Source organism: Rousettus aegyptiacus, unplaced genomic scaffold, assembly GCF_014176215.1.
Source record: "Rousettus aegyptiacus isolate mRouAeg1 unplaced genomic scaffold, mRouAeg1.p scaffold_m13_p_1, whole genome shotgun sequence".
In the NCBI taxonomy this organism is placed as follows: Eukaryota; Metazoa; Chordata; class Mammalia; order Chiroptera; family Pteropodidae; genus Rousettus; species Rousettus aegyptiacus.
In genome coordinates, this window is record NW_023416284.1 from 40,040,277 (window position 1) to 40,059,423 (window position 19,147).

The 19,147-nt window shown below is 35.4% G+C and overlaps 1 protein-coding gene across 3 annotated transcripts in view; it reads left to right on the forward strand.

Moving 5' to 3' along the window:
• Positions 1–19,147, forward strand: part of FGGY (FGGY carbohydrate kinase domain containing) — a 401,184-nt gene that overhangs the window by 373,908 nt on the left and 8,129 nt on the right. The gene's annotated exons all lie outside the window — the stretch shown is intronic.

Here is a 19,147-nt window from a genome sequence, read left to right on the forward strand (position 1 = left end):
TTCTCCACTAGTGTGGGTTAAACATTTCATCTCACATAAATCAGCAAACTCTCTTACTCAATTCTAGAGCTTTCTGAGAGATTGTTTATCAGTTAGGATGGTTTTAGCTGTAAGTAATAATAATCCATTTCCTAGTGGCTTATATGATATTTATTTCCTTATTAAGAAATACAGAGACAAGCAGTCATAAAGTTGACTTGTGTATTCAACAGTTCCATCAAAGATCCAAGCCCTTTTTAATTTTCTATTCCCTGGGCCTCAGCCAGCTGGCTTTTGACTCCACTTTTATTACTTTGTGACTCTCCTAGAGAGATGAGTTGTAAAGCATCTCCCAGACTTAACCTATCAGAGAAGTTTTTGTACAGAGCATTTTATTGCAGTCGTATAGAACCACCACAGTAATTTGGATTCTAACTAACCAAAAGTTTATAATGTTTTGATCTGAGTTATATGAATGTTTCTTTCATGTTATCTGTGAATAGGAGGCTTATTCAGCAAATTAATGACTGCTAAATGAAATTTGGTTGTTTTACCTACTTATAGAAACAACATGCTATACACAACTATATCAATATACTATATTCACCTCTGTCTGAAATATTGTCTCACAAATGAATGTTACTAATTATCAGTGTCTAAACTAGACATTAAAAAAGCTCAAGAAGACCTCTATTTAGAAGTATATTACAAGAAGTCTTTGAGTTAAATTGGAGCTCTAGAAGTACCATAGATCAAACCAGTGGGATAGCAAGTGTCAAATCCTAACTAGTAATACAATCCTGTATTTCTTTATGATATTTTTAAATTCAGCATTTCAATTTATTCTAACTTTGAAGTCTTCTGCCTCTCTATTATATATTCTACAACAGCCTGACAGCCCATCCTCTCCTCCCCTCCCCACACCCATTCTAACCCAAACCACCCATGCATACATACAACACACACAACCTTAACAAATTGTCAGGTCTTTGGCTAAAAAAGAGTAAAAAGCACTTTTTTTTTTTAGACCAAGCAAATACTAAAGGAAAATATAACTAAACACTATTTTGTGACACATGGAGTTACCGATACTAAATTTCATGTTGCATTAAAATGGAGCTGATTTAAGTTCCAATATTGTATAGAAATTTTAATATCTTTTTGATAATATGCTTCTAAGATTTTTAGTTTATTAAACTCCAATGTTTTAGAAGTTTTGGCATATACTAGAAGATAAAAACTTGTTACAATTAAAAAGGATTTGAAGAAACCGTAAAGTTAAATTACATTAATAGCAAACAAATGTGCATTTTCCTTAACATCTACATAGTAATTTTTAAAGTATATTTTTGAAACATATGGCTTAGCTGTTCTACACAGGTGTTATGTAGTGCTGGAAAACATATTGTGCTTATATGTATTCAAGCATATGCTTCAGTCCTACTCTTTTTACAACAAACACTTCATAGACTTCCTGCTATTTATATCAGGAACATGTATTTGGCCTTGATATCACCTGCTCTTTTTAGTACAAGGACTTACCAGGAAACTTCTGGGAGCTTATAAAATCTACAGGAAATAAATACAATATTGACTTTGTTATCAAGGTGATTGAGTTGGTAAGGAAGTAGTTAAAAAAAAATTACTGTAAATGGAGAATGAGATAACATGTTACCCCTTTAAACCTTTCCTTATCATTTCACTCTCCCCATAACCTTTTGCATTTCTATGAAAACTTAACTTGGTGTTTTAAAATCTATTGTTTCTTATACTATACTTTAATCATAATTCTCATTTTCAAGAATGACAGTCCATGTACGAATGATAATGACTAATAATAATAATAGCAGCTTACACCAGATAGATGCTATCAGAGAGTTTGGGTCATACAACACTAGGGCCATCACACCATCCAACTTCATACCCACAATTCCCCTAACCTACGGATTCTCACGCCAAGCTGCATATTGGAATTACCTGGTAAGCTTGGGTTCTACCTCCAGAGATTCTAACTGAATTGTCCTGGGATGTGGCCTGACATTGGTATGTTTGAAAATCTCCCCAAGCAATTCTAAAGTGCAGCTGGTATTAAGAACCATTGCAGAAGGAAATTTAACTTTGGGTGAACACACAATGAGATATACATATGACAAATTATTGAATTGTACACTTGAAACCTATATAATTGTATTAACCAATGTCACCTCAATAAATTTAATAAATAAAATACAATAAAAAAGAACCACTGCAATCTATGGCTATAACCTCCTGCTGTGTCTGGGAGAAGTCTCTGTAGAACAGGAATGAAAAATAATATCCTTCAGGAAATATACTTAAAAGCACCATGACCAACAATAAGCCACTAATGGCCAGATATGGCAGATCAGATAGTATTAATTATTTAATCTTTTAAAAAACACTATGAGGGACATATTGTCATCCTCATTTTTATAGATGAACAAACTGAAGCACAAAGAAGTTAGGCAAATTACGAATAGTCACAGAGAGAGTAAATAGTGAAGCCAGTACTCAAACTGGGTGTGCATAAATGCATACTCTTCACCATGTCACACTTTAGATACATTCTCTCCCTGATTTTTAGTTAAAAACAGGCTGCTACCTAGGCTGAGCCAATAATTTCTCAGAATCAGCCTGTGGTGACAGTTTCATCGTTCTTCATCACAGAGCCAACTCTGGGGAAGTGGACACTGCCAGGCTTATTTTTACGGGTGAAGTAAAGAAGGCATATGTGATTGAGACCTACATGAGGGTGCAACATAAGACTCCCGATTGTTTAGAACCATTAGCTAATGCTAGTCTTTCTCAAATCAAGTACGCATTTTAAGTGTAGTGATACTATTTAATAGCCATAAATTACTTTCAGTAGAGAATCTAGAATTTTTATATAGGAATTGCTTAGGAGGCTCAAAATGGTGGAGAGGGTGAAATAGCAGAGTTGTCATGAACTGCTTTTTCAAAGTTCTTTCCATAAGAATGAGAAATTATCAACTGTCCAGATCAAAGAATTGAGGTGGAAAGCTGGTGGAAATTGTGGAAAAGCAATAGCCCTTCCAACCCTAAAAATGACCTACTTGTCACTGCTGCTGTCCTTCAGGTAGGGAAGGACATTTATGTAACCATATGATTAAGGTAAAAGGAATGAATTAGGTACTCTGTATGCTATAGTCTATCTTTATAATAAAATATTATTACTATTACCTATCCCCCTTTAAAATGAATCTCTTGGATTTCCCATACATCTTTACCTCTTCCACTCTCAAAGTTTTAATTACATCTATTAGCTTCCTAGCTTACTTTTTGCCCCTATTCCTCTTTATTTTAACCTAACTATTGCTGCCAATCTTGTCATCAATGCTCCCATCCTGTCTTTCATTTGGTTCCTATTTTTAAGGGTAAAAGTTAAAAGGAACATCCTAACTGGGCGGGGGGGGGGGGGGAGCGGGGTGTGGATAAAAGTAGAGTCCTTCATCACTGTGGTGGAGGCACAAGAAGCTGGAAGACAAGTGCTGGAATGATGTCCTAGAAGAGATACTAAGGTCAAGGATAGGGTAGTCTGCCAAGCCAGTTTATTCCCAAGGGCTAGGTGAGGAGTAGTTGTGAGATCTGGAGCCCAAAGGAGGAAGAAAGAGAGCAATGACTCAGGGGAGAAGTGGTCCAAATGAACATGGAGACAAAATGCTGATGACAGTAGCATCTTTTTATTTAAATTTAATTTTATTATTAGTTTCAAGTATATAGTACATTGGTTAGACATTAGGTTTATAAAATGATCCCCCTAATTGCTCTTTCTCTCCTCTGGTTCTCCCCCTAGTCATTATATTAATGCTAACTGCATTCCCTATGCCGTGCTCCCCATCCCTGTGACCATCTATTAACTACTAATTTGTAATTCTTTCACCTTTCACCCCATTCTCCCAGTTCCCCAACCCTCTTCCCCTCTGGAATCTCCCCAGATTGTCCTCTATATTCATCTGTTTTTGATTAGTTTGTTCTTTTTGTTTCTTAGATTCTGCATGTAAGTGAAATCATATGGTATTTATCTTTCTTTGTTGACTTATTTCACTCAGCATAATAACCTCTAGGTCCAGTAGCATCTTTTCATATGAAGTTCCAGGATGAGTAAGCCAGATTTAAAAGGGCCAGAATGGTATGGATACGCCGACTCCAATATTCTGGCATTTTTCTGAGCAAAGGATGCTCTTTAGCCATATGTATAAAAAACCCCTGATGGATCCATCACTGGCATTGGCTGTTATGTCACTGGGATTCTGAAACTTCCTCTTCCCATTAGATTTTTCAGACCTTTTTGGGACTATCCAGAAAGCAATCCTAAACAGACTGTCGTCAGCACCTCCTTCTAAATGTCTCCACACCCTGCAGCCGAGGATTGTTACAGCACACTGCCTATATAACAGATAGTTAGAAAAACAACCAGTTTCTCTGCCTATGGTAGTACTGAAAACCCTTTTTCCAGAGTTTCAGTCTGTCTGGAAAACAAGGAACTTTATCGTGACTTTTGTTTCTGTCAGAATCTAACCAGGAAATAGAAGTCACTTGAGCATTCATAACAGGGATTTCAAACTCAGGAATAAGTTACACAGGTAATGGAGGAACCAAGAGCCTGAGGACAGTGAGGCAACCCACAGAATAATTATGGTAGGAAGCAACTAAGACCCTAGGCTAGAGGGACAGAGGAAGAGGTGGTGTTACTGGCCCCTGGGCAAACACTGAGATCCTGGCAGGACTGTTCATGGAGAGATGTAGCTGCTGCTTGAGTAGCTACCCAAGGCAGAGAGGGAAAGGAAGAAAATCTCTGGCTTCTCCCTTCTTCCCACCATCCAATCCCCACCAGTGCCTCCCACTGGCCATATTCAACTGAAAACCAGCTGAAGTGGAGGCTGAGAAAAGCAGCCTGCAGGGGTCAGCCCCGCCCCCTCCCCGTAAATACAGAGCAGAGTGGGGAAGAGTGGAGAACCTTACCTGAGGGCAAAATGCCTTGCAGAAGCTAATTGCTCTTCTTTGTCAACCTTCGCTCCTAATCAAAATACTAGGCTCTTAGACATACTTCCACACCAGTGTTGCCCCTTGCTTCATCACATAGTTTATCCTTATACTTCTGCCATCCTTACACCAACCCATCTGCTGTGCCTTATGGAGCCCCCATTCCATTCATATTACTGTGAACATTTTCTTCAACCTCTTTCTGACTTCAATTGAATCCTGACTCACATTTAGCAAAAAACCTGTCATTCATTCTCTCATTCAACAATGATATATTAAATGAGAATTGTATCAGTAATAACTAATCTTGTAGTATTGTGTTTTACACATATTAGGCACTCCGAGTCTCACGATTCCCTTATATATTTTTTATAGATGAGAAAACTGAGACATGGAGTGCTTAAGAAACTTGCTAGTAACATGGTTTATAAGTAGCAGAGCTAGGAATCAAACATTCAGCCAGGCTCCAGAGCCCAAAGTCTTATACTACATATATCCCTGTTCTAAGAATGTACATACAGTAGTGATCACTACAGAGATGATCTCTACTAATGTAGTTATAGTTTAGGGGAAGAAAATATTTTTAACTTCTCACTTTGAAATAATTGTAGTTTTACAGAACAGTTACAAACATGATAGCGTTTCCATACTCGCTTCCTACTGTTCCCCCTAATGTTAACATCTTCCACAGCTTTATCATATTTATCATTACTAAGCAATTAACATTAGGAACAATACTATTTATTGAACTGCAGATTTTAATAGACTTCACCAGCTTTTCTACTAACGTTTCTGTTGCAGGACCCCACACAGGACACCACACTGCATTTAGTCATCATGTCTCTCTAGTCTCCTCTGGTCTGTGACAATTTCTCAGAATTCCTTTGTTTTTTTATGACCTTGGCACTCTTGAAAATTACTGGTCAGGTATTTTGTAGGAAATCCCTCAATTTGGGTTTGTCTGATGTTTTCTCATAATTGCTCAGAGTTATGGATTTTGGGGGATGAATAATATAAAGGTGGAGTGCCCTTCTCATTACATCGTGTCAAGGATATATGCTATAAACCTGATTTATCACTGATAATGTTAACCTTAATCATTTAGTGTCAGGCTTCCTTACTGTAAAGTTACTACTTTTTATGCTTTCACATTCTATTAATTAGAAGTGAGTGATTAAATCTCCCCCACACTCAAGGGGAGAGGAATTAAACTGCTTTCTGGAGGGAGCGTACAACTACATTTCTTTGTGATTTTGTAGGAAACATCTGTCCCTTCTCTCTCAGTTGTTTACTTACTTATTCAATCATATATATCAGTAATGGATTCATAGATGTTTACTTTTTTCTTTAGCTATAATTTAGTACTATTATTATTTATTTTGTTATTCAAATTATTCCAGCTTTGGCCACGGGGAGCTTTTTCAGTTTGACTACTGTGTCCTTTTCATGTATTGCCATTTTTAAAAGCAGTTGTTTTCTGTCATTACATGATACTCTAGGCTCATCTCATGTATTTCCTGCCCCAGCCCTAGAATCAGTCCTTTCTACAAAGAGCCTTGATTCCTTATTGGAGAATAGAATTAGAAGCACATCTAGCACCAAGATATGGGTGCTAGATGTACTTCTAGGCTCTCTCAGTGGTCAGTGGCAGAAAATTTAGGTACATATGTATACTAACCCATGTATATGCACATAGGAAGACTTCAAGTAAATAAAAATACAAATAGGTTGTTATAAATGCCATGAAGAAAAATGCCACATTCTATGTAAAATACTTATAGGTGAGATTTAATACAGATGGTGTGAGGGGGAAGTCAGGGCAGTCTTCTCTGCATCAGGAATACTTAATCCCAAATCTATTAATTGAACAGGAATTAGCTAGGAGAAAGAGCAGAGAAAGAGCATTTCAGGTAGAAGGAGTAGCATCCAAAGAAGCAGTGAGTAGGAAGAACTCAATGCATTGGAAAAATTGGAAGAGGGACATCATGGTAGAAGCAGAGTGATCCAGGGGAAATGCAAACTGCAAATGGACAGAGGCTAGATCATGTAGGGCCTTGAAGATGGTAAAGATTTCAGATTTTTCCATGAATGCAATGGATTTCCACTGAAGTGTTTTAAACAGGGGAGGGAAATGCAACCTTCTTCACATAGAAATTTAAGGCTATGTGAAGTAAGTACCTCCCCAACTTCCTCAGCTCTCCCACCCACCTCCTATAAGATTTTCTCTGCCGGCAGTCATCTTCAGGAAGCTTTACATCTGGCCATATCACTCTGGTCCATACCACACTCTTTATCTTTCCGGTTTTGGGATTTCACCAAGGTTATACCTATAAAAGGCATTCACATGAGGGATACTCATGTACTATCATTGTAATGTATGCTCTCATTTACATTATTTGTTATTTCAAAGTATTTTCTGGACAGACTTCTATCGAATGCCTCACATAACTCCAAGCTCTACTGAACATTAAGAATGTTTCCCTCTTTTCCTCAGTTGCTAAGAAGCTCATGACGACATTTAATATATTCAGTTGTCTTTTCATCAGCTGTGAATTCTTAATAAAATATTTCTCTTTTACGGATAGGTTGCCTTTAGTGAATGCTAGAATCGTTTATTATAACTGTACTTTTATTATAAGAAAATTGAAGATCTTTTTTGAAATTAAGACAAATATATTTTTTTAAAAAATTAACAAAGAAATAAAAAAGTCCACCCTACCATTCATTGACAGAATTTTCTCTTTGATACCACTACCAGCCTCAGTCCAAGGACTCCAGTAACATGGAGCTCTCGAGGTGGTGATTTCTCTGAACAATTCTCATTACTGCAGTTACTAGATGTTTATTGATTGTTGGGCCAAATGAATTAACAATGGTCTGTTGTTCTCGTTAAATAATGAGGCAGTGGTTGTTTAAAAATGTTGGTAGTGTCTTATATAAAATCTAAAGGTTTATTAAGTTTGAAACATTAAGAAAACAATTTTTTTAATTAAAAACATAGGTTTAAAAATGCATGGAAAAGTATAACTATAAAAATGAAAAAAAAAGTTTCTATATCATTTACAGAGTAGTACTCTTAGAATGCAATAAAGACAAATAATTATCCCTAGAGGAACACTATTACAACCATGGCTTAATTATGCTTTATTTTCCTTTTCCTCTTGTGATAATTATTCACTCCTTTGGACTAAGAGATGCTGACAGTTCACTAACAGCATGGTTATTTTTGTCCCACGCACCCCGTGGTTTCCTCTAATTTTAGTCCTAAGACAATGTGTTCAATTATTTTCAGGTCCTGAATTTGTTTCAATGGTGTTTATGTTTATTTAGATGAATGATTCTCTAACTTTTAAAAAATTAGAACAACTTCATTTTCATATTTAAAAAAAAATGTTGAATGCCATTTAACATGTTAAGGAATTCTCAGCCTTATATCATACATAAATTTAAGTTTGAAAGTCAAGTGAGAAGAGCATGAAGACTTAGAGTCAGGAGACTTGGGTTCAGGTAACTCTTGTCATACACTAGCTATATGTAAACTGGGATAAATCAATGAATACCTCTGGAGTGCTCTTTTTTCCTTTTGAAGATGGAGTTAGTAATCATTCCTCTGCCCAACTCCCTGGATTGTTATGAAGTTCAAGTGGAATAATGGCTTGAAAACTGTTCACTTTGTACACCATTCAGTTCTTATAAAATATCAGTCATAGGAAATATATTCATTCATTTCGAAAACATTTGCTGGCATACACTATGTGCCAGGCCCTGTTCTCGTGCCAGAAATGTAAAGATGTTTGAATAGGAAGTTATAATGACGATGATGACAAAATTTCATAGGGCTAAATATGTGCATAATATTTCTTTTATCTGTGTAACATCAGTATTATTATGGAGTTATGATCTTTCTTCCTATTAAATATTTTAAATTTGAGTTTCACTCATTTTGGAAGCAATAATTTTATTCTAACTTTGTCATAGTATATGCTGAATATTAGCAATTCACATAGCTGAAAATCTGGACTTGCAAACAGGACATAATTTATGATTGTATTATTTCTAGTGCAAAGAAAAGTTTTAAAATCATTAATTTTTTATTAAACTGATAAATTTTATCAGGCTTTATGTTTAGTTCCCAGTGTTGTCTCTGATCAACTCTTCCTATTTTGGAGTGGCAATAGACCCAGCCAGAGTTTTAATACAAATTGTCTCAGGGAAAGACAACCTCTACTACCTACTTTTTAGGACTTTTTTTAAAAGTCAGAAACAGAAATAACAATAAAGACTCCAAGAGCAAGAAAAACATGAATTGCAATTGCAGCAGGGTAGCAAGGGATTGTAATTACCACAGGGGAAGCAAGAGACAAGATAATATGCCAAGTTCAATCATATAGCAAATACTGATGGAGCATTTCCTATGTGGAAAGCACTGTGCTTATGACAGGAGATATAGTAATGAATACACTGATTCTCCCTATTGTGGAGTTTAGAGAAATGAAGAAGAGTTAAGAAAAGTTAAGAAGAATCTTCTAGGTATAGAAAACAGCACTTGGAAAGGCCTAGAGGTAGGAAGAAATTGCTGCCTTTAAGTTGTTCCTGGAGCAGAGAAGACACGTTCTGATGTGTTCTGTATATCTGCATCTCCCTCACAGTGTCTGGTATTGTGATGAACACACAGGGACAAACAACGAATATTTCTGAATTAATCATTAACCATGAACACCAATGACTCTGGCACCATTGGATCAGTTGATGCTCCTAAAACTTGTCTAGTGCTAAATGTCAGAGCATTCATATATTCATTGGTAAAGCGTGAATCGTGAAATCTACTATACAGGCATGGGAATATAATGAGATGGTATATGGGAAAGCAATTTTTCAAATGTGAAGACATCACCAAAGTGTTCATTGTTCATCTTGGAAACAATTGGAAGAGTGGAAAGAACATGGAAAAGAACAACAATATCAAGGATGATCCATTTTTGAAAGGGGTCAGAATCCTGAACGTGTTCTTAATTTTAATTCTCAAACATATCAAATAATAGAATGTTTCTGAAACAGAAATAACCTCATCTGTGTCAATGTCAAAGTCTCATAAACTTGGGAGAGAAAGGCGAAGTGCTCAGGATGTCAGCTTGAATCATTCCTCATTATCAAAGCTCACAGGCCAGTGCACGTAAGTTTCTAATGACAGAAAAGAAGGTGAACAATTTGGTTAAAGAACATATTAATGACACCGATCAGAGAGTTTGGATACTCCCCGGCACAACCAAACCCTCGTTTTAATTACATATTTACATACACATAGAGAGATTATGTGTGAAAAGAAACCTGTTAAAGATTTGTTTTGAGCTTATACGGTAATGTACGTAAAAAACAATATAATCTATAAATACAGAACTCTAAGAGACTGCTATTATCAATATTTTGATCATTATACTGCTACATGTCATTATAACCTTATGGACAAGGCTTCTTGGTAACAATCCTTTGGGAACTTTCACCAAATGGTCTTGAATGGAATCCAAGTCTTGAATTGCTTAAATGAATTCCCCTCTCCTAAATGGTGTTGTAGTGCTGCTTCAGGATGTTAGGAATTGTGACCCGACAGCTTTAACAGAACTAACTCTATTAATAAAGCGAAATAGGCCTTTATCTGGAATGATAAAAACAAATGGCATGGCACTTTTTTTTTTTTTTTTTAATAATTATTGAGATATCCTTGGAATAATGCCACAAATTTAAGTCTGGAGAAAAAAAATTATTTGGCGAGGGAGTGCATTCACATATTACTCATCTTGCCTTTACTAAAGTACATGGAGTATGGGAAACAGAATATAATGGTGCTCATCACATATAAGGAGCCTGAGTAAAACACTCTCAGGATGTCTGCTATTAAACATGGAAGTCTCTACCTCCATAGAGCATTTCCATATTAAAAATCCTGTAGTATCATCAGTTAGTTTACTGGTTATGTTATAGCAAGTGTAGCAAATAGGTTTCTACACCCCTGCCAGTACTAATTTATGGGTAGTGGCTGCTGGGGGCACTTTGTTGAAAAAGACCATGGTGGTAAAACCAATTCTAAAGACAAATCATGGATCTGTGTGTTTGAGGGTGGAGAAAAGGGGTTACCAGACCCTATGCAGTGACAGTTAAGGCTTTGTATTAGGGAAAAGACTAATTAAACAAAGGCCTAAGGTTACCTAGTTACTCATTTATTCATTTATCCTGCACCTCTTCTAAAAAGAGATGAAAGAAAATATGTAATATAAAAAGATAAATAAATCAGGGCAAAAAGGAAAGTAAGATAAGGTCCCTAAGAAATACAACTCATAAAATCCTGAACACTAAGCTAAAAGGGCTTAAAATCTGTCTCTGAATTTCCTAATAGCAAAACTAAAAATGGAGATCATAATCATTTACGAGATTCACATTGTGGAAAATACAAGCCAGGTCATATAAGTAAAGCACAAGACAGACGTTTTGGTAAAAAAAGAAATGGAACTAGAAGACGTGAATTTAAACCCTAGGTCTGCCAGTTAGCAGCCATGTGACTTTGAGCGACTAACACTTAACTGCCTCAATGTTTTCATTTGTAAAGTCTCACTAATAATACTGCTTCATGAATTATTCTGAGTTAATTATGAAGTGACCATGCTCTTTATTTTCCCTTCGGTTATCTAGATCCATTCCCTTCACTGATCTGCCCTGCTCCATGCCCTGGAAGGTCGACCCTGCAAACTGCATCACCCAGGCTTCCTTGCCCTCTGGCTCCTGTTTTGTTCAGCCAATAAGAAATAACTTCTTCCTGCTTGTCTTAATGCCAAGCTGTTTCTTTTACAACAATAGCTCCTGATGGGCATTTGCCTTCCGTAGAGCCAGCTCTTACCAGAGCACCAAGATTGCTGCCTCCCCTTGCTCCTTAAGGCATGGGGAGTAACAGCTTCTCAATGTTGCTCTTCTTGGTGCCTTGGGATCATTTCTTGGTTTCCTCATACCCCATCATAACCCTATAAATAGTCCCTTTATAAAATTCTCATCAGAATCCAATGTGAGTATGTACTCTTTTTCTGGCTAGAGCCTCGAGTGATACAATGAATATTTATAACAAGATGGAAGAAGGAGAGAGTAGAGTCCCATTTTCGAACCCCCACTACAGGCCAACCACAGAGCCAGGCACTGTTCATAGTAGGTAGTCAAATGTGCTGATAAATCTGAAGGGGAATGAGACAGGGTAAGGGAGAGCAGATTTCACAACAATTTGAGAAATGGAACTCAAATCCTTTCCATCGGATGATCCCCTTTCCCTAAGATGGAATGTAACAGAAGAGAAAAAAATCAGGATCTATCAGCTCATTTAGCCTGAGAAAACAACAACAAAATGCAAGCGCTTATGAAGAAATAAAATATTGTTCCAAGTTTTAATAAAATTCAAAGAGAAATGGTGCGACAAAGAGATTTTTCTTTGTGCCATTTTAGATTCTGAGTGTAGGGTGGAGGTAAGAGGGCATAACACAATTAATGGAATGCCTAGCATTCCCATGTGCCTAACCATTTTTGTAATGATTTATACTTTTCAAATGTGCCATCAGAAAGGAAGCATTTTGCCTTCTTTTCACAAAGAGGATCAGCTTCAAGAATGACTTAAACAGAAAGAATAAGTAGTGCCCACAAAGTGTATTATTCACAGTGTCTAACACAGGCTCAAGAAGAGGTTTGTGGTCATCCAGCAAATTGTGCCTAGAAACCACCAAAGTCAGATCATTCCAAGTGCTTCATTGTTTTTGTTTTTGTTTTTTGTTTTTTCTGTTTTGACACACAATTTTACAGAAGAGCAGAGATGTTTTAGATCCTTTGTGGAAAAGTTGTACCCATAACCAAACAGACAGATCTTATATAAAATAACCACAGCATAAGGGAGAACTCACAAAGAAAAAAATTCATAAAAGTAAAATGTTTTGCTTTTCTTTTTGCCATTTTCATCCTGTTTTGATTTTCGACATGTGTAAATCATTTTGTTGCTTATAAAACTTATTAAGTGAAGGAGCAAAGACCAAAAATATAATAATGAGGTGAAGTTTTAATCCTTTACAATTTTTTGGCATGATCAGCTTGATTATATTTGATATACACTTAAGGGTTTTGTGTTTCAGACGGAAATTTTCTTAAAACTGTTCACATGTCCCAGATGTGACCTAGTTTCATTCTGGGAAATAGATGCTGAGTGTTGCACAGGCAAGTCAAACAGATATGGCTATTTTAGGAGCCATTAATGTATTATACTTACAGGAACCAAATATGCAATTCCAGATGGCCAGTGAAAACCTTTATTGAGCGTGTACTCTGTGCTGAGCATAGAAATGTAAACACAAAGGACAAGTCCCGGTCATGAGGCACTCATGAACCAGTAAGAGAGAAAGACAGCATATCACATTGTAAAAGAAAACAAATGTAAAAATAAAAACCAAAGCATAATACGAGTAAATATCAGAACCTGGAAAAAAGCGGGAAAGGCTTACATAAAATGTCGCCATTTTTTCTATCTTAGGAGTGTTAAGGAAATTCTTCACGGAGGAGGTGGAATTTAAATTCTAGGAACAAATTCTAAAGTTTTAATTCCAGTTTGGAAATTCTCCTCAATTAAGTCATGACCTGTTTGTGGAAAAATACTCACAGATCAATGAGAAAACAGATAGATAGAATATGCCCAGGATGAGGCTGGGCATAAAATAAGAATCATTAAATGCTTCCTCTCTACTCTTGTATTTTTTTAATTGAGGTAAAATTCATATAACATAAAATTCACCTTGGAATCACTTTAAAGTGTACAGTTCGGTGGTGCTTAGTACATTCAGTGTTTTGTAACCATTGCCACTACCTAATTCTAGAATACCTTCATTATCCTACAGAGAAATGCTATATCTAATAAACAGTCACAGGCCATTTCCCTCTCCCCCAGCACCTTAGAGCTACTAATCTGCTTCCTGTCCCCATGCCCATTCTGGATATATCATCTAAATGCAACTATACACTATGTGGCATTTTTTATCTGGCTTCTTTCACTTAGCATAATGTTCTCAATGTTCATCCATGTTGTAGCATGAATCAGTACTGCATTCCTTTTTAAGGCTGAATAATATCCCATTGCATGCATATACCACATTTTTTTTTTCATCTATTGGTAGACACAATAAAATGACAGCATAATGTTGTACTGACAACCTCTAGAATTTATTAATCTTGCATAACTAAAACTTTATACCCTTTGAACAGCAACTTCCCATTTCCCCCTCTTTTCAGCCCCTGGCAACCACCAGTCTACTCTGTTCTAGGAGTCTGACCATTTTAGGTATTTCATTGGGAGGTATCTGTCCTCTAGTGACTGTCTTATTTTACTCTGCATAGTGTCTCCCAGGTTTATCATGTTGCACATATGGCAGGATTTCCTTCTTTTTAAAGGCTGAATAATAATCCATTGTGTGTGTGTGCATATACACATACATGCATCAAATTTTCTTTATCCATTCATCCATGATGGACATTTCAGTTATTTCTGTATGTTAGCTATTGTCAATAATGTTGCAGTGAACATGGGAGAACATATATCATGTTGAGATCCTAATTTCAGTACTTTTGGATATAAACCCTGAAGTGGGACACCTGGATCATATGGTAATTCAGATTTTAATTTTTTTAGGAAACCCCATATTGTTTTCCAGAGGCTATACCGTTTTACATTTTACATGTACCAGCATATACAAGGGTCCCAAATTCTCCACATCCTCAACAACGCTTGTTACCTTTTTAAAAATATAACACCCATCCCAACTGATGTGAGTGATATCTATTGTGGTTTTAATTTTTATTTCCTTGATGATTAGTGATGTTGAACCTCTTTTCATACACCACTTGTATGTCTTTGGAGAAATATCAACTCAAGTTCTTGCCCCATTTTTTAATCAAGTTTTGTCATTGTTTTTGTTTTGCTGCTAAGTTGTAGGAGTTCTTTGTATATTTTGGATATTAATCCCTCATTGGTCATATGATTTAAAATATTTTTCCTCATTCTGCAGTTTGTCTTTTCACTCTGTTGTTTTCTTTACAAAAGCTTTTTAGTTTGATTACTCATGTAGTTTTGCTTTTGTTGCTTTTGCTTTTAATGTCATAGACAAGATATAATTACTAAACCCAATGTCAAGAACTTTCTCCCTGTTTTCTTCTAGGAGCTTTATAGTGAATTCTAATTTTATTCCATTGTGGTCAGAGAAAATACTTTTATGGTTTCAGTCTTTTAAAATGTATTGAGATTTATTTTGTGGCCTCCCATATGGCAATTTCTGGAGAATATTCTATGTGCCCTTGAGAAGAATGTGTATTCTGCTGTTGTTGGGTGGAGTGTTCTATATATGCCTCTTAGTTCTAGTTGTTTTATAGTATTGTTCAAGTCTTCTTTTTCCTTGTTGATTTCTGTCTAGTTGTTCTATCCATTATTTAAAGCGATGTATGTAAGTGTCTTAACTTTTATTGTTGAACTATCCCCCCCCCTTTGTCAGTTGTTGCTTCATATATTTTGAGACTCTGCTTATGTGTTTATAACTGATATATCTTCTTGATGGATTGATCCTTTTATCATTGTACAATGTCCTTTATTGCAAAAACTTTTTCTTATGCTCTATTTTTTATGATATTAATATAGCCGATCCAGCTGTCTTTTGGTTAGTGTGTATATGGAATATCTTTTCACATCCTTTATTTTTCAACCTAGCTTGTCTTTGAATCTAAGCTGAGTCTCTTATAGACAGTATGTTGTTGGATCATGTTTTTCTTTTAATGCATTCTGACATTATTTGTCCATTGATTGGAGTTTTCACTTCATTTACATTTAATGTAATTACTGATAAGGAACAACATCTATTTTGCTATACATTTTCTATATGTTTTATATGTTTTCTTATTCCTCAGTTCCTGCATTACTGCCTTATTTTGTGTTAAATACACATGTTGTTAGTATACCATTTTGATTTTTTTCTGATTTTTTTTTTCTATACATTTTCAAGCTATATTCTTAGTGGCTGCCCTGGGGACTACAATTGACTTTTTTATTTATAACAATCTAGTTTGAATTAATATTAACTTAGTTTTAATCATATATTAAAAGTTTGCTCCTATACAGTTCCATCTCTCCATTTATGTTGTTATTGTCACAAATTACCTTTTTACACATTATCTGTCAACATCAACATAGATTTATAATTATTATTTTATGCACTTTTCATGAAATCAGATGGGAAAAATGAGAAATTACAAAATAAAAATATATTAATTTTGACTTTTATATTTACCTATGTAATTACCTTTATCATTCCTCCTGTGCTTTTTTCCTTCTCTTCCCCACTTCCTTTTTTATTTATTCCTTTTTCCTTTGTTTCTGCCTTCCTTGTTCTTTTTGAGAACACTGGTAGGAAAAAAGAAAGTTGTATTTTTTTATTATTTTAAATTAGGAAGCTTATAATGTTCTCTTTTTTTATTTTTTACTTTTCAATTAGAGTTGACATTCAATATTACTTTAGTATTAGTTTCAGATGTACAGCATAGTGATTAGACATTTATATTATTTATGAAGTGATCCCTCCATTGGTCTAGTACTCACCTAGCACTATATATAGTTATTACAATATTACCGACTAGATTCCTTATGCTGTACTTTACATTGCAGTGATGATTTTGTAGTTTACAATGTTCTTGGTGATTAATCCTTTCTCTCATCTTTGACACTCACATGGTATGTTACAATTATGTTTCTATGTTACTTAATTGCCTCTTTTATATGCAAGTCCGGCATCCCCAATTAGATGGTAAGCATTGTAAGATTGGACGCTCTGACTTATATTTCTCCACATTTCCGTGTCAAAGGAAATGTTTTGTCTACAGAAACACTTAATATGTGGTTGTTGATGTTGTCCTTGACATCCTGCCTCCTTTTTTCAGGCAGGCAAGCTATTATTGTCCCCACTAACAGTGAGAAAACTAAGAATCAAAGAAATTCAGGAACTTGACCAAGGCAATAATAAGAAAAGGGAAAAAACATGTTCTTCTGGGCTTGGTACCCAACATTGTTTTTTAAGCAGCTTGCCCTGGTTATCTCTTACAAGCCTACAACAAGCTTTCCCACCACTAGTGCTAACTTCTGGCAACAGACAGTACTTGTAATGAGTAATCCAACTGAGACAGCATTCAACTTGAGATGCCTATCTATTCTTTTAAATAAACTGAAAGCAAATAAAAGAGAATTGTTTCCCACAAACTTCCTGAGTGGTAGAGGGAAACATTTGAACTTTATTCTCAACTGAAGGGCAATGTTTGTGAGGGCAGCTGTGCATGCAAGTCACAATGACAGCTTCAAGTGAAACAAAGAAGGCAACATGGCCACAGTTTGTCCTTCTCAATCCTTAAAGTGGGTGAACCTTGCCTTCTCAGCCCAAGGCTTGGAGGATGGCATGTGGTAGTAGAAGGCAAAGATGAGGCTATTTGGGTCAAACAAAAAAAGAATTTTAGTTCTGGCTATCTGCCACACGCATTGCAACTTTGAACAAGTTACTTCCTTATTTGTAAAAAGGATTGTTGTGAGTTTTAATCTAAATCATGTATGTGATAGTGCCTGGAAGAGAAGACATTGATATTAGCTTTCTTTCCTTATCCATGAGCCCCTCTCACTTCTCCATTGCCCCTCTCACTCTCATATTTTCCAGTGTCTGAATTCTCTCAGCCTCCAATCCCTTATAAAATAAATGAGTTGATACATGCTTTCACCCTAAAGTGTAAGTGACTATTAGGTTAAATATTTTAGTTTTTACAGGATGTCTTTATTTTAAAAAGGATTAAAATCTAATGTCCAAGGAATGAAATTGTAATTATGAAATGGAACCTACTTTGGTCAAATAAAATTCAGCCTTACTAAACACCATTCCCCACAAAATAGAATCAAGTCTTCTTGGAGAAATGGCTGATTCCAAGATAAGAACAGAAAGTACAAGTGAAACTGGAACATCTTGTGCCAGGAAATATGGAAGTGGTTAAATGAAAAAAAATAGTAGAGGTATACAGAAGCCAACTTGAGGAGGTTCCCACTGGTGAACTTGGGACATTTTGATGATTGAATAGTGTGACAAGAATGAATTATATCATATTGAATAAAAGTAAATTTATGAGTCCGTATTTACACTTTAAAATTCTTTAAGTGATTATGGAGAGAAGAGGAAAATTCTTTTTAAAATAGAATAATTACAATGAATCAAAGTAAAAGGAATAATGGAAATAGAAAATGACCATTTTATGACCTCCACAGTAATAATTAATTCAGGCAATAATTAATAATGGATACTAAAAGCATTGGGTGACAAACTTTTGAGGAATCATATACTCACAGTCTCAAATTACTTAGCAATTACAATGAGAAAAACATCTTTACAATGGAGAAATCTGGTGGACACTCATTTAACCAAATGGCATCTCCCAAATTTGGACTGTCTACTACCATGTTCCTGCCAATTTAATGCACTGTGCTCACAATATAATCTCTGCTAAAAATGACTGAATCAAATATGATCACAAAACAACAATCTGACAAATCTTACTGGACTGAACTATTCAAAACTGGAGCCATCATGAATTATCACATCACATACACACACACACACACACACACACACACATGCACACACACACACAGACGCTGGGAAACTGACCTAGATTAGAGGAGACTAAAACTACATGGCAATAAACCTAAAACATGATCCTTAATTCCTTGATTTTGGATCCCAGGGAGAAAAAAGAAAAAAAAAATTGGAGACAATTATGTAAATTTAAAGAAGGGTTGCATATTAAAAAATATTGTGTCAATGTTAAGTTTTCTAAGTGTGATAATTATATGTGGTTATGTAAGGATATATACTTATTCTTAGAAGATATATTCTGAAGCATTTAAGGGTAAAGAGTTCTTTTTATTCCTTTTGAAATATATATAATATATGCATCATATATAATATATAGAGAGAATATGTAGCAACTATAACCTTAAAAAGAACTTTGAACATAAAAAAAATACACTCCCAAGAGTACGCCAGTTATTTAATCCAAATAGTCAACT